General features: G+C 44.2%; 1 protein-coding gene across 2 annotated transcripts in view; it reads left to right on the plus strand.

The window, feature by feature from the left end:
• Positions 1-16,045, plus strand: part of Fam222b (family with sequence similarity 222 member B) — a 56,723-nt gene that overhangs the window by 977 nt on the left and 39,701 nt on the right. The gene's annotated exons all lie outside the window — the stretch shown is intronic.

The raw sequence follows: 16,045 nt of genomic DNA on the forward strand, positions 1-16,045 counted from the left end.
GTGCTTATGAAATCGATAGGTTGTAAGTACCATACGGATGCTATGTACCGACAATGCTATATGTTTTCGACCTTATGATTATTAATGGAGTGACTGATTTCTCAGTAAAAACAAAGCATATTTATAAAACCCCAGTGAACAAAAAAATGTGCTTTCTGCATAAGCACAGCAGACATCTGTGGAAATAACACTTTATTCTCTGGTGTGACAACTTGACTGTCAAATTGTATGGGAAAAGTACTATACTCCTGCAAATGGTATGCAGCTGCAGCTCCTGACCCAAGAGGAGGAAATACGGACAAGACTGAAGCACTGAGCTACATCCTCAGCCTTCCTTTTACCTTTTATTTTGAGACCGGGTCTTGAATTTAAGTACAAGTTAGTTTTGAATTAGCAGTCCTGCCTGTGTTTCCCAGTAGCTGGGATCACTGGCATACCTGGCTGAGGTTTTAGAGGGGTCCTCAGTTAATGCTTGTGTGCCAAATGATTTATTGCTGACCAACCAGCCATCTCCCCAGTCTGTACTTACTTGTTTTGATACTGGAACCTGAGCCTGGGTTTTAAGTTTACTCTGCACGTACCCTGCCAGTAGCCCCTTTTGTATTTTTTTTTTTTTTAATTTACTAATTTACCTAGGCTGGCCTTGAATTTGCAATCTTCCAGTCTTAGCCTCCCAAGTAGGTAGGATTACAGTTTTTTTTTTTAAATATCACCTAGCCCAGAATAAGCTTCTATTATTTTTATTTTTAAAAATCATGTGTTTATTTGGAGGCTGGAGAGATGGTTCAGTGGTTTACAGCGTTTGTTGCTTTTAAAGAGGGCCCAGGTTCCATTCTTAGCACTTACATGATGGCTCACAACTATCCATAATGCCAGTTCTAAGAGATTCACCCTCCTCTCCATTTTGTAGGGAAAAGAACAAATTTATTTAGCACACTGCAAAGAAAGCAAAGGGTATGACAATAATGAAAGAATTGTCTTCCAGACCCTGATATTTTTTTAATTGTAAAAGCTTCCTTTGCAAGAGTCTGGTTGCCCCAGGGGATTCTCTGCTTTGGAGCTCAGATTGGTGTACAGCAGCTTTTCAACTCTTTCTTTGTTACTCTCCTGGCTGTGGAATCTTTTCTTTAGAGTAAAAAAGACAAGTAGGGAGTTGTGCAAGGGCCCAAGAGACGGCTGGTTCTTTAGAGACTGGAGGAGCACTCTCGAGTCTTTGTTGTTGAGGGTAGATAAAGCAAAGGACAGAGTTAAACTGCCTGCTTCCGTGGAGAGAGAGTGCCTTTCTAGGCACAGCTTTCGAAAGATAAGTGCAGATGCCTTTCAAGTGGGCAGGAAGGCAGACTCTTTAGCTCTGCTGGCTCTGAGGACTGAGAGCTTGAAATGGTGAGGCCTTTTGAAAGCTGGGGAGTGATTGCTATAGCTGAATAAAGGTGGGAGTGGCTGTGCTAGATCCATGAATTCCACAGATAAGAGGAGTGAACTCTTCTAGAGGTGTGGAGGAAGTGAGCCCTAGCTGTCTTTAACTCTGTCTGGTAACACATTATTTTTATGTTTCTCTCCTGAAACTATATGGCAACATTTAACCTTTTTTGTTCTATCTAGTTATTTGACTCTCCCAATAAATTCTCTGTCTGGTTATTCTGTCTTAGAGGATAGTCCCAGCTGCCCCCATCTCTTTTTCTCTTCCTTCTTCCCCCCACCCCCTCAGGACAGGGTTTCTCTGTAATAGTCCTGGCTGTCCTGGAACTCACTGTATAGACCTGGCTGGCCTCAGACTCACAGAGATCTGTCTACCTCTGCCTCCTGAGTGCTGGGATTAAAGGTGTGCGTCACCACTCCCAGTTTTTTTTTCTTTTTTTAATAATTTATTTGCTTTCATTTTATATCTTTGGTGTTTTGTCTGTACGTATGCTTTTGTGAAGGTGCCGGATCCCCTGGAACCAGAGTTACAGACAATTGTGAGCTGCCATGTGGGTGCTAGGAATTGAACCTGGGTCCTCTGGAAGAGCAGTCAGTGCTCCCAACTTCTGAGCCATCTCTCCAGCCCAGCAGGGGTAGTTTTTAAAGGGGACTGGATGTGGTGGAGCAGAAGGAGAGGCAGGCTAGTCCCTGAGTTTGAGGCCAGCCTGGTCTACATAGTGAGTTCCAGACCAGCCAGGCCTACACAGTGGAACTCTGTCTGAACATAAGGGGTATACTTGAGCTAGCCCTGCTGACCCAGGCTGTAATTGCAGCTAGCTGCTGGGGAATGTGAAAGCGAGGTGGGAGGTCCAGTTCAAGACCTGCCTGGGCTACAGAGTGAGTTCAAGGCTAATAGGCCAGCATTAATATAGTGAGATCTTGCCGCCCCTCCCCAACACACCACACACACACACACACACACACACACACACACACACACACACACGGCTACAGAGTGAGTTCAAGGCTAATAGGTCAGCATTAGTGTAGTGAGATCCTGCCCGGCGGTGGTGGCGGCCCACGCCTTTAATCCCAGCACTTGGGAGGCAGAGGCAGGCGGCCTTGAACTCGGCGATCTACCTGCCTCTGCCTCCTAAGAGCTGGGATTAAAGGCCTGCACCACTGCTGCCTGGCAAACCTATTCTTTTTAAAAACAAGATTATGATGTTTATAATCATGAAAATAATTGTTTCCCAACACAGTCTTTATTTCTGGTTTTCCAAGACAAGTTTTCTCTGTGTAACAGCCCTATTTGTCCTGGAACTCACAGAGATCTGCCTGCCTCTGCCTCCCAAGTGCTGGAGTGCTGGAACTAAAGGTGTGCACCACTACTACCCGACTTAACTTCCTCAGATTTCCTTTTGACCTTTTGACCTTGCAACCCATTTCTTGAGTAAGATGACTTTGACTTATCGGGCCGAGGTTCTGGCTTCCAAGCCCAGCTGCCCAAGTTTGATCTTTGGAGTTTGTACAGAGAGAATCAACTCCTGCAGGTTGTCTTCTTTTTTTTTTTTTTCTCTAAAGTGTGTAGCCCAGGCTGGCCTCGAACTCGTGATCCTCCTGCCTCTGCCTCCTTCAGCAAATCCTACCGGCGTGCGCCACCACTACCGGCCTGCAGGTTGTCTTCTGACCCTCCCCATTGACCTGCAGCTGAAGCACCCCTCCTCCACATATACACAATGTAACAATAAACATGAATAAAAAGAAACAGTCTCTTGTGATATTTTGCAGCAACTGGCTAATAAAGGAAGTAAGGCATAAATAGTTTCTTTTTTTTTTTGAAATACTGATTATCTTTAAAGGGGAACTATATGAGAAGATATTAAAAGAGAAACTAGTTGGGACTTTAGGCCTGTGGTAGAGTACATTGTTGGCATACATGAAGCCCCAGGTTGGAGCTCCAATACTGGAGGAAGCAACAATAAAACAGAAATAGCAGCACAGACAACAACAAACTGTAAAAAAGAGAGTGGATTTTACTTAGTAAACTCGTAGTTAGGGTGGTAACGTCCTTGAGTTGGTAGAAAGCTTGTATGCTTCATACCCTGGGTTCTGTTTCCAGCACAGGTAATACTGGGCTCAGATGTCCCTGCCTGAAATTTCAGCATGTGGGAGTTGGAGGCAGGAGGGTCAGAAGTTAAAGGTTATTCCCAGCTACATAGGGAGATGGAGGCAGGAAGGTCAGAAGTTAAACGTTATCAATCCACAGCTGCATAGGGAGATGGAGATGGAGGGTCAGAAGTTAAAGGTTATCTGTCCACAGCTACGTGGGAGTTGGGGGCCCTATCTCAAAAAAAGAGGGGGGTGGGTGGGAAGCATTGTAAGCACTGTAAAGTAGTCCTATTTGGACAATAAGTAATTCAAGAATGGGGTGGAGGCCGGGCGGTGGTGGCGCACGCCTTTAATCCCAGCACTCGGGAGGCAGAGACAGGCGGATCTCTGTGAGTTCGAGACCAGCCTGGTCTACAAGAGCTAGTTCCAGGACAGACTCCAAAACCACAGAGAAACCCTGTCTCAAAAAACCAAAAAAAAAAAAAAAAAAAAAAAGAATGGGGTGGAGGTAGTAATTTACATCTAAAATCCCAGCATTCCCGGGGGTAAGGCAGGAGGATAAATATGAGTTTGAGGACAGCCTGGACTACAAGTGAGAGGTTCAGGTCATTATAGAGCCAGATTGAGAGGAAGGAAGAAAAAAGACTTAAAAAATGGACCAATGGAGCCGGGCGGTGGTGGCGCAGGCCTTTAATCCCAGCACTTGGGAGGCAGAGGCAGGTGGATCTCTGAGTTCGAGACCAGCCTGGTCTACAAGAGCTAGTTCCAGGACAGGCTCCAAAACCACAGAGAAACCCTGTCTCGAAAAACCAAAAAAAAAAAAAAAAAAAAAAAAAAAAAATGGACCAATGGGGCTGGAGAGATGGCTCGGTGGTTAAGAGCATTACCTGCTCTTCCAAAGGTCCTGAGTTCAATTCCCAGCAACCACATGGTGGCTCACAACCATCTGTAATGAGATCTGGTGCTCTCTTCTGGATAGCTGTATACATAATAAAATAAATAAATAAATAAATAAATAAATAAATAAATAAATAAATAAATAAATAAATATTAAAAAAATGGACCAATGGTGCATAATAGCTTCCTGGGTGCCAAGGGTTTGCTTCTAGTGTTTATACAGTTAGCATAGAGTAATTGCTTATTAATATTTGTTGAATGAAAATGACAATCTATATGAATCATAATCATAACCTGGGTTGAGATCCTCAGCCTAATTGTGTCTTTAAAGGAGTTGACATAATGCACTATTGCCTTAGAGCCCTCATCGGTAAATACAGACTTGACCAGAATTTAGGAGCAAGTTGAGACAGTGTAGGATTTCCTTGAGCTGGGCTATATGAGCCCTGTCTCAAATAAAAACAAGGTCACAAACAAAAGCCAAAACATGGGGCTCAGTCAGTAAAATGCTTGCTCTGCAACTTGAGTACCCGAGTTCAATCTCGAGATCTTCAGAACCTGGGTTTAAAAAGCCTGGAATGGCCTGGTAGTGGTGGTGCACACCTTTAATCCCACTACACCATGCTGGCCTCACAGATCTGCCTGCTTCTGTCTCCCGAGTGCTAGGGTTAAAGGCAGCACCACCCCACCTGGTTGCAGCCAGTGCTCTTTAGCCTCTGAGCCATCTCTCCAGCCCCAGGAAGAGCACACTCTTTAATTCCAGTTTTAGAAAGGCAGATCTTTCCAACCAGCTGCATGGTGAGTTTCATGCCAATGACAAACCTTTTTTTTTTTCTTAACTAAAGAAAAAAAAAAAGTGGTAAGGCATGATCTCAGGTGTTGGAAGATGGTAGAAGGACCAGGAGAAATTGTTCAAGGTCAGTCTCTACTACACAGAGAGAGGCCAGTATGGGCTACATTTGACCCTGCCAGACAAAGATGAAGAAAAATCCATCAAACAAAAACAACCAAAGTGGACATTACTTGAGGAATGGCAGAAGTTGTCAGGGGAGGATGACAACCAAAACATAATGACATAATCCCAGCAAGTGCTGGTATTAAAGGCCTGCAGCAACACCCTCAGCAAGATGGCTCAATTGTTAAGGGCATCAAAAGACCCAGTGTGGTTTTCCGTAACCACACCAGATGACTCACATGTCTGTGGCTCTAGTTCCAAGGGTCTGACCCTCTTCTAGCTTCAATGGGCACTCTCATATACATACACATAAAATAAAAAACAAATCTTTTTTTTTTTGGTTTTTCGAGACAGGGTTTCTCTGTAGCTTTGGAGCCTGTCCTGGAACTAGCTCTGTAGACCAGGTTGGTCTCGAACTCACAGAGATCCGCCTGCCTCTGCCTCCCGAGTGCTGGGATTAAAGGCGTGCGCCACCATTGCCCAGCTAAAAAACAAATCTTTAAAAGAAAGAATTTATATGAAGTAATCCTGATAGAGACTGAAAGTCGTGGTGCTCCCTGTAATTCCAGCGCTGGCAGTGCTAAAGAAGGAGGAGGATCTTGAATTTGAAGCTTACTTGGGCTAGATACTAAGATCCTCTCTCAAACAAAACAGGACAAAACAGGCTGGAGAGATGGCTTAAGAGCACTGGCTACTCTTCTAAGGGACTTGGGTTTGATTTCCAGCACTCACATGATGGCTCACAACTGTCTGTAACTCTAGTTCCAACAGATCCTGTGCCCACTTCTGGTCTCCCCAGGCCCCAGGCATGCACATGGTGCACAGTCATACATGCCAAAACAGCCATGCACATAAACAACTGCGAAGTATCTGTAATATAATCCCATATGATCAATTTTTTGTGCCAAGGATTGTAAAAAAAAAAAAAACAAAAAACAACCCATATCTTTTGAGACAGGGTTTCTCTGTGTAACCCTGGTGGTCCTGGAATTTACTCTGTAAACTAGGCTGGCCCCAAACTCAGAGGTCCATCTGCCTCTGCCTCCCCAGATTAAAGGTACAGGACTACCACTCCTGGCTACTTTGTAACCCCACCTGGTCTGAAACTCCCTTTGTCCACTAAACTGGACTCTGCCTTCCAAATGCTGGGAATAAAGGTGTGTTCTACCACACCTGGCCCTAAAGTCACTTTTCCTGTGGTGCTGAAGACTGATCTCAGGACTTTTCCCCAGAGCTGCACCCATGGTCCCGGGCATAATGAGAAAGGTACTGTTTATCAGGTCAGCATGCTGATCAGGATATAAGATAGATCCTGTTTTCAGAGAAGCTGAAATGGGAGAAAAAAATTGTGAATGGCTGTTGAAGCAGAGTAGATGATTTGTTAGAGTGGACACAGGGCTGAGGAGTATTGCTGGGAGACATTGTGCATTGAACCTGTAAGACAGGGCCTCCAAGTGGGACAAGATAGAGCATTCCAAGTAAACAGTAAATTTTGAAGATGAAAAACTTACCTGACAGGGAAGATAACAAGATCACGCAGGGGTCTGAGGTTTGTCCATTGCGCTGTTTCCTAATTTGAGAAACTCAGCAGCTTAATTTGTGGTTGTGGGGATCTGTGTTCAGACTCTCCCATAAAAAAAGATTGAAGAATGAACAAAAAGAAAAGTTTGGAGACAGGAAGCTAGAGGCACTGTTGATAGGCACTACTAAGACAGAACAAACAAAGGCAGAAATGTGCTGAGACCTTGCAGAGTACTGTCGGATAGTGCAGCCAGCCGGGCAGGAAGCTCGGGACGCTTTCACAAGAGAGGTGTGCCTAATACTTGGTTTTAAACTCTTAAAACTGTGTAGCAACATCTGGAAGATGATCCTACCTCTAAAAAAGAAAAAAAAATTGATCGTAGCTGTCTATAGAGATTTAGTTCCATGATGGAACCCTTGTCTGGAATTAGCAGGAAGCCTGGGGCTCAAACCTCAGAACTTTGGGAGAAGGAAAAACAGACAGACCTGGGTAGTGAGGCACGTGCTCCAGGTCTCGGCACTTGGGACCAGCGGTAGGAAATTCAGAAGTTCCAGACCAGTTTTGGGTGCATCGGAGATCTCTCGAAACAAAACTGAAACCCGAGTGATGATGGGAGATTAAAGTCAGTGGAGACATGGTAGCCTTGGCCAGTGTAATGAGGGCACCAAGAAGGATGTGGACTGTACAGGCTAAGGAGTCAGAAAAATCACTGTCAGAAGAGCACCATTGTTTATAAATTACATGAAGATTAATAGACTCACTACATGTAGTATGTGTTAAGAATTGTCCTTTTTACAATTTTTGTACTGGCAATGCTTATCTTTATGATTTTTTTGTTTTTAACAGCAACAAAAAAACAAGGTCTCACTGTGTAGCCCTGGCTGGCCTGGAACTCACTGTTAGACCAGGCTGGCCTCCAACTCACAGAGATCTGTCCACCTGCCTCTGCTTCCCAGAAATGAGGGGGTTAAATGCGTGCAACACCATGTTAGCGGTAATGCTTATTTTTATACAGAACATTTCCCTTCTGCACTGCTGCAGAAACACCAGAGCATCTGTGCAAATGAAATATCAGTCTTTCAAAAGAGCTGTAAGGTTTCCAGCCTTCCCACTCTCTTCCCTCCCTTCTCTCTACCCCATTAGTTTTTGTTTTTCAGACAGTCTTGTCATGTAGCCAGAGTTGGCTTTGAACTCTTAATTCTCCTGTTTCCACTTCCCAAGTGCTGGAATTAGAGGTGTAAGACACCTACCATGTCTGTTTTGGTTTAGCGTGTGTGTGTGTTTTTTTAATTAAGCTTTTTAGGTTTTATGTATATAAGTGTTTGCCTTCTTGAATGTATGTGTACCACATGTGTGCCTGGTGTCCTGGGAGACCAGGAGAGAGAGAGAGCCTGATTCCCTGGCTTGTGAGCTACCATGTGTACTGAATCCAGGTACTACTATGTTAGTGCATCAAGTACTATCAAATGATTACCCATAATTCTAGTCCTTGATTTTACTTTTTATTTTATTTATTTAATTTATTTTTTTCGAGACAAGGTTTCTTTGTAGCTTTGGTGCCTGTCCTGGAACTAGCTTTTGTAGACCAGGCTGACCTCGAACTCACAGAGATCCGCCTGCCTCTGCCTTGCTGGGATTAAAGGTGTGTGCCACCACTGCTTGGCGATTTTACTTTTTAAAGATTTTATTTATTGCCGGGCGGTGGTGGCGCACGCCTTTAATCCCAGCACTCGGGAGGCAGAGGCAGGCGGATCTCTGTGAGTTCGAGACCAGCCTGGTCTACAAGAGCTAGTTCCAGGACAGGCTCCAAAACCACAGAGAAACCCTGTCTCGAAAAAAAAAAAAAAAAACCTATTTGTATTTGAGTCAGGGTCTCCTGTAACCCAGGCTGGCCTTGATCTAATTGCTAAGGTGACTTTGAACTCCTAATCTTCCTGTTGCCTTCAGTATGCTGAGACCATAGGCTTGTGCCAAGCATGTTTCAATTAGCTTTCTTTATTTCAGTCTCCTCTCCCTGTCTGTCCTAGGACACTGTGTTACTTAAAAACATGTTTTCTGCTGAGAACATGAGAAGTTTCCAGTAGTGACATTTATCAAGTTAATTGCTGGTTAATATATGAATCTCGGATGCTTAGACTATTAGGTCAAGAGGCAATGTTTTTTGTTTTGATTTTGAGACAGGGTCTCAGGTAGCATAGGCCTACTTTAAATTCACTAAGTAGCTAAGCACGAATTTGGTTCTTCTGCTTCTGCCTCCTGAGAACTAGGATTACAGGCTCACCCCAGGACATTAGGTTGTTTTGATATGAATGGAACCAAGGGCTTCATAAATGCTAGGGAGCCACTCAACCAACTGAGCCACATTCTAAGCCTTTTATTTATTTGAGCCCAGGCTAGCCTCAAACTTGTTATCATCCTGCCTCAGCATGCTAGTATTTGTATTACAGGCCTGTGCCATCAGGGCTAGCTAAAACAGTTCTGTTTGTTTTTCGAGGCAGGGTTTCTCTGTAGCTGTGTAACCTGTCCTGGAACTTACTCTGCAGACCAGGCTGGCCTTGAACCACTTACTTCTGCCTCCTGAGTGTTGGGAATAAAGGAGTATGTGTTACCACTGTCCTGCACAAAAGCATTCTTAAGTATCCCTGGATAAGGATATATATTTTATCTTCCAGGTATAAGTGGGTTTTCAGATTTGGAAAGATAGGAAGAATTGGCTGTGAATTTTAGGTAACTGGACCAGACTCAACAATGTTTAACAGCCCTTTCTCTCCAAAATTGGCATCTAACTTCTCTGTCTGCTATCTTCTTCTGTGAGGCAATTTGAATTTTCTGTTTGTCGGTGTTTTTTGGATCATGTTTCTTTACTTTTTCATTGCATATTTTTTCTCAGTTGTCTAATGTCATTTTTGTCCCTGTACACTTCAGTTGCTTTGCTCAATGCCTTTATTGTCAAACTCAGATGATACTTTTTTTAGTTAATAATTTTTATACGTGTTAACATTTTGCCTGCATGTATGTCTGTGTATCACATGAGTGCAGTGCCCTGAGAACAGAAGAGCTCTCAGCTCCCCGGGACTGGACTTACAGCTGGTTGAGAGCCACCATGTCAGTGCTGGGAATTGAACCCTGGTCCTCTGGAAGAGCAGCCAGTGCTCTTAACCGCTGAGCCATCTCTCCAACCCCCAGAAATATTGACTTAAAAATAAATTATGGGGCTGGAGAGATGGGTCAGAAGTTAAGAGCACTGGCTGCTCTTCCAGAGGACCTGAGTTCAATTCCCAGCACCTATGTGGTAGCTCACAACCATCTGTAACTTCAGTTCCGGGAGAGCTGACTCCTTCACACAAACATACTTGCAGTGAAACACCAATGCACATAAAAAACTTAAAAATTAAATCATAAAAAATTACATTTCTGGGCTTGCCTTCAGTCCTAGCACTTGGATGGCAGAGTCAGGCGGATCTCTGTGAGTTTGAGGCCAGCCAGGTCTACAGTGTGAGTTCCAGGACAGCTAGGACTGTGATATCATGTCTTCCTACACAGGCCCGTGCTGAGTGTCTCTCTCTTGTTCCAACTTTAGTCACCATGCAGTCAAAGAGAGCACTAGTTTAGGAGTCTTGGTGGCAGCCTTTGCTCACTAAGAGCCATCTTGCTGTCTCTTGTTTGTAGTGGTTTTCTTGTTTGTTTGTTTTAGTTGTTATTGTTGTCATTGTGTAGCCCTGTCTGTCCTGGAATTTGCTCTGTGGATCACACTGGCCTTGAACTCAGAGATCTGCCGGCTTCTGCTTCCGGAGTGCTGTTATTAAAGGTGTTTGTCACTAACCACAGCTGTCACATTTCTCACTCTTAGCCTCTGAGCCATTTCTCTAGTCTACTTTATTTAAGAGGCGTCTGAGGGCTTAGAGCTCTCAGTGTAGATCAAGATGGCCTTGAACTTGTGGCAGCCCTCCTGCTTCATTACCCCAAATGCTGAGCTCCTGGGGCATAACACTATACTTGGATCTCTCTCTCTCTCTCTCTCTCTCTCTCTCTCTCTCTCTCTCTCTCTCTCTCTCTCTTTCTCCAGTGGTACCTCACCATGTATTGAATTTCTACTGTCTTTTGAGTTCTGGTGGCCTGTACCCATAATTCTAACACTCTGTAATCTCAGCATTTAGAAGATTCAAGCAGGAGGATTGTGAATATGAGACCCCCTCTTTTTTTTTTTTTTTTTTTTTTTTTTTTCGGTTTTTCGAGACAGGGTTTCTCTGTGGTTTTGGAGCCTGTCCTGGAACTAGCTCTTGTAGACCAGGCTGGTCTCGAACTCACAGAGATCCGCCTGCCTCTGCCTCCCAAGTGCTGGGATTAAAGGCGTGCGCCACCACCGCCCGGCTTATGAGACCCCCTCTTGAGGGGACTGGAGAGATAATTTAATGGTTAAAGCATTGGCTGCTTTTCAGGAAGACCCTTCTTCCTATCACCCATACAGTGATAAAATCACCTGTCCCAGGAGTCTGAGGCCCTCTCCTGGCCTCTGAAGGTATTGCAGTCATAGTGCACAGACATACAGGCAGACAATACCCATCCAAACAAAGAAATAAATAAGAGACCCAAATAAATAAATAAGAGATCCAAATTAGCACTTGGACGCTAATAACAAGAACCTGTCTTGGGGAAGGGAGATAAAATCTCTACTATCCTGGAGCTTGTATTCTAGCGAATGAGGGTAAACAGACAATTTTTAGAAATCAGCAAATGAGATATGGTAGCTAATTGTGCCCCATTGTTGACAGTAGTTTCTGTCCCACCTGGCCCCACAGCTGTTCAGTCCCAAAGAAACACAGAGATCTACATTAATTATAAACTGGTTAACCTATTAGTTCAGACTTCTTATTAATTCTTATAACCTATATTAGCCCATAATTCTTATCTGTGTTAGCCACATGGCTTGGTACCTTTTATCAGTGAGGCTTTATCATCTTGCTTCCTCTGTGTTTGAATGATGACTCCAGACTCAGCCTTTCCTCTTCCTAGAATTCTCCTGTTCTGGCCACCCATCCTATACTTCCTGCCTGGCTACTGGTCAATCAGCATTTTATTAAAGCAATACAACTGGCGAATCTTTACAGAATATAAGATCATTGTCCCACAGCACTTCCCCACCCCCCCTTTTTTTCAAAACAAAAACACTGAATCTAATATCCTTTGTTTAGCTTTCTTCCTGACTATTATCCATAACAACTTGTAACCAACACTCTAAACAAAGACAAACATCCATAATCCATTTAATCCATTTTTTTGTAAATGTGGGCATAGTTTTCTAGACTACTTCCTGTTGATTGAGGGCACTGATAATCTTATGGGGACCTAAAGGAAATTTAGAATTATGATCAAGTCCTGACTGGAGTATTCTGTGAGGCTTGATTATTTCAGCCAGCAGTTTTGAAATTGTTCTGGATGTAGAACTCAGACATTTGGGCCATCCACTCCTATCAGAGATTTATTGGGGGGGGCCTTCCTTAATCAAACATGATTTTTTAAAACCCAGAATGAATCCACAGCCTCTCATTTCCTGTGGAGACAAAAGCAAAACCTCTCCTCCAAAGTAACATCTTTTGACTTATATTTTAAAGTCAAGGCATTTTCAAAATGTATAGGTTGGATTAACCCAGCAGCATTAATAATCAAATGTCTTTTAGGAGCTATTGCTCCTTCCTCAGCCATCAAACAATTCAAAGACAACACAATAACATACAGTATCCAGATTCTCTGTGTATTTTCCATCATCAGGTAGCTTTATTTTAAATTCTTATTTGTTAGGGTTTAAGTAAAACGGCGCTATTCTCTGAGGGACGCAGCAGCAGAAACGCTGTAGGTCCCTGAGTGGTGGCAGTGGGCAGCAGGTCCCCAGACCACAGTAGGCCGTGTGGCGGGTGAGAGACAGATGGATAGGCATGCCATGCAGAGGAATTGGGTATTTATTTGTTGGGTTATGGAGTGGTAAGGGAAAGGGGGAGAAGGGGAGATGGGGGAAGAGCAGAGAGAGAGAGAACCAGAAGTGGGGACGGGGAGAGCCATGGCAGCAGCAATCTCTTTGGGAGAGAGATGGAAAGGAAGAGAGCTCAGGCCAGAAGCAGAAGGAAGATCTACCTGCCTTGGTGGTGGATCAGGGAGGGAATGGGCAGGGCTTGTCTCTTAAAGGGACAGGATAGACCATTATACTATTTCTTTTTTATTTTTTGGTTTTTAAGACAGGGTTTCTTTGTGTATCTTTGGCTGTTCTGGAACTCCCTCTGTAGACCAGGCTGTCCTTGGACTCACAGAGATTCATTTGCCTCCCAAATGTTGGCATTAAAGGTGTGTACCCCCGCCGGGCGGTGGTGGCACACGCCTTTAATCCCAGCACTCGGGAGGCAGAGGCAGGCCTTGATCTCTGTGAGTTCAAGGCCAGCCTGGTCTACAAGAGCTAGTTCCAGGACAGGCACCAAAAGCTACAGAGAAACCCTGTCTCGAAAAACAAAAAAATAAAACAAAACAAAAAAACAAAAAGGTGTGTACCCCCGCACCCAACTACTCTCTCTCTCTCTCTTTTTTTTTTTTTTTTTTTTGGTTTTTCCAGACAGGGTTTCTCTGTGGCTTTGGAGCCTGTCCTGGAACTAGCTCTGTAGACCAGGCTGGTCTCGAACTCACAGAGATCCACCTGCCTCTGCCTCCCAAGTGCTGGGATTAAAGGCGTGCGCCACCACCGCCCGGCCGGCTCTCTCTTTTTTTAAGCACTTTATTCATTTTCTTTTCTCTCCTGAGCCTACATATAGTTTTAAACACATTGTAAACCCTTTAGAATTTTTTTTTGTTGTTGTTGTTAAAATCTATCTTTCCTGTATTTCTCTCTTTTCCTGACCACATGAGTCTTTAATTTGCTAAGCAATATGGCTAGGATTAAAGCCGTGGCTTTGATGGCTGGATCCACCCCATTCCTTAGCTTTCTGAGAGTCTAGCCTTATGGCAGAGGTACCGGCCGGAGCCATGTTTATTGCCACAACTCTATGGAGTTTCAAGGCTCCTGCCACCACCAAGAAGCATGCTGTTGAGCCATGTTTATTGCCACAACTCTATGGAGTTTCAAGGTTCCTGCCACCACCAAGAAGCATGCTGTTGGCTATTCATAAATACCCTTTAAGTGTTTTGTGGTGGGGCCTCTTAAAAGAGTTGCAAGGTTTTTGCAGCTAAAGCTGAGTCAGAAAGCCTCTCTTAAATGAGACATGCTTTCCTCTAGCAAACAGAGCCCATCTGAGAAAATGCGCTACCAAGAAGCCATGCTTAACTCTGTTCTTTTTGTGTCTAGAATTCCTTCCCAAACTGTCTCAGATTTTAAGTGGATTTAGTTATCCACATTGATGCCATTTTTTTTTTTTTTTTTTTTTTTTTTTTTTTTTTGGTTTTTCGAGACAGGGTTTCTCTGTGGCTTTGGAGCCTGTCCTGGAACTAGCTCTTGTGGACCAGGCTGGTCTCGAACTCACAGAGATCCGCCTGCCTCTGCCTCCCGAGTGCTGGGATTAAAGGCGTGCGCCACCATTGCCCGGCTTGATGCCATTTGTTGACGGAGATTTCTGTCCCAGTGCTAGGGTGGATTCCTGTGAATGTGAGGCCTGCCTGGTCTATAAAGCACGTTCCAGGTCAGAACAAAGCTCATACTCTATAGAGAACAAAAGTGGGTGTGGTAGAGGATGAACATACAGCTAGCTCTGATTGGGAGAACAGCTGTGCGAATTTGATGGTTAACATCTTAGAGGCTTTGCAAATCAGCAGAATATAGTGTAAAGCCCCTAGCTAGGGAAGAATGGGTGTGTTGGACTGCGGGAACAGAAAAAGGGCAGTGTGGTTTGACTAGGAGGGAGAGTGATTCAAGGTGAAGCAGGCAGGGGGTAGGTGACAGGTTTGAAAGTGGGTATGTGCTGTGAATGAGACTGGCCCTATAGGCTCACATATTTGAACTCTTGGTTCCCAGTTGATGGAACTCTTTGGAAAGGATTAGGAATGTGACTTGTTTTGGAGGAAGTGTGTCACTGTGGGTGGGTTTTGAGATTTCAGAAACCCAAGCTATTTCCCAGTTTAGCTCTCTCTGTTTCCTGCTTACTTATCAGAAGTAAGTTTTAACTACTGCTTTAGCACCATGCTGCCTGCAGCCACGCTCCCCACCATGAAGGTTGTGGACCCCCCTCTGAGTCTGCAGTGAGCTGCCTTGGCCGTGGGGTCTAATGGCAGCAGCAGAGGAATAACAAGACAGCCAGGGCATAGTCTTTCTTTGGAGGAGGGAGAATGATGTGAGCTGGCTTGTAATTAGAATATTATTGTTGCTGTATGAAAATGAGTTGTACAGGGGCTCGAGACTAGTGGCATATTAATTATAAACATACTAAATTGTGTCTAATAAATAGATATAATTAAAGACAGACGTATATTAATTCAGACTAGAGTTAAGTTGATGGCGAAGTGGATGGAGTAATGGTAGAAAAGCAGTAGAGATGTAGACAGTGTGTCTTTGGAAATGGAGTTGACAGGGCCTGATTGGGCCTTATCACAGCTGAGGATGTGGACAGAAGAGGGCTAGTGGGTGGGGCTAGGTGAGTAAGGGGCCTTGCTCTTCATTTACCAGGATAAAACTGGCAGAATAAAGCTGGGTGGTGGTGGTGCACGCCTTTAATCTCAGCACTTGGGAGGTAGAGGCAGGCGGATCTCTGTGAGTTCGAGACCAGCCTGGTCTACAAGAGCTAGTTCCAGGACAGGCTCCAAAACCACAGAGAAACCCTGTCTCGAAAAACCAAAAAAAAAAAAAAAAAAAAAAAAAAAAAGGGATTTCAGACTGGAAGTTCTCAGCATATGGATGAATTTGAAGTTACAGAATTAAATCAGGAGGGCACTGAAGAGGCTGTGGCTAGAGCAGAGAAGCTTGAGAAAAAAGCAGCTCGAGGTCAGGTAGAAATCCAGGGAAATAGTTGGATGGTGGTGATGCCTGCCTTTGATCCCAGCACCCGAACTCTGAGTTCAAGGTCAATCTGGCTCTGAGTTCAAGGTCAGTCTGGTCTACAGAGTGAGTTCCAGGACAGAGACCCTGTCTTGAAAACAAAACAAGCTGGGAGGTGATGGCGTGCGCCTTTAATCCCAGCACTCGGGAGGCA

This window comes from Chionomys nivalis, chromosome 7 (genome assembly GCF_950005125.1).
Source record: "Chionomys nivalis chromosome 7, mChiNiv1.1, whole genome shotgun sequence".
In the NCBI taxonomy this organism is placed as follows: domain Eukaryota; kingdom Metazoa; phylum Chordata; class Mammalia; order Rodentia; family Cricetidae; genus Chionomys; species Chionomys nivalis.